A 263-nucleotide genomic window follows, 5' to 3' on the forward strand; every position below is an offset into this window, starting at 1 on the left:
GCGCGTTTCGCCTCTATATGTATGCCGGGGCCAGCCAATAAAACCACTCAGCAACTGGTTTGAAATGACCCGGAGGAACCCCTGATTCACTCCAACCCCGAAACCAGCTGCCGCGGGACGTCAAGGCCGCTGAGACACAAACGCTTCAAAGCCACCCCAGCTCCTTCACCACACCCTTTAAACATGGTGAGACGGGAAGCCCTTAAGAGCTGTCTGAAGCACGAGAGTGAGCTCCACCTCCGTGCTCCAGCGGCTGTGGGGTC

Source organism: Apaloderma vittatum, unplaced genomic scaffold, assembly GCF_000703405.1.
Source record: "Apaloderma vittatum isolate BGI_N311 unplaced genomic scaffold, ASM70340v1 scaffold27810, whole genome shotgun sequence".
Lineage (NCBI taxonomy): Eukaryota > Metazoa > Chordata > Aves > Trogoniformes > Trogonidae > Apaloderma > Apaloderma vittatum.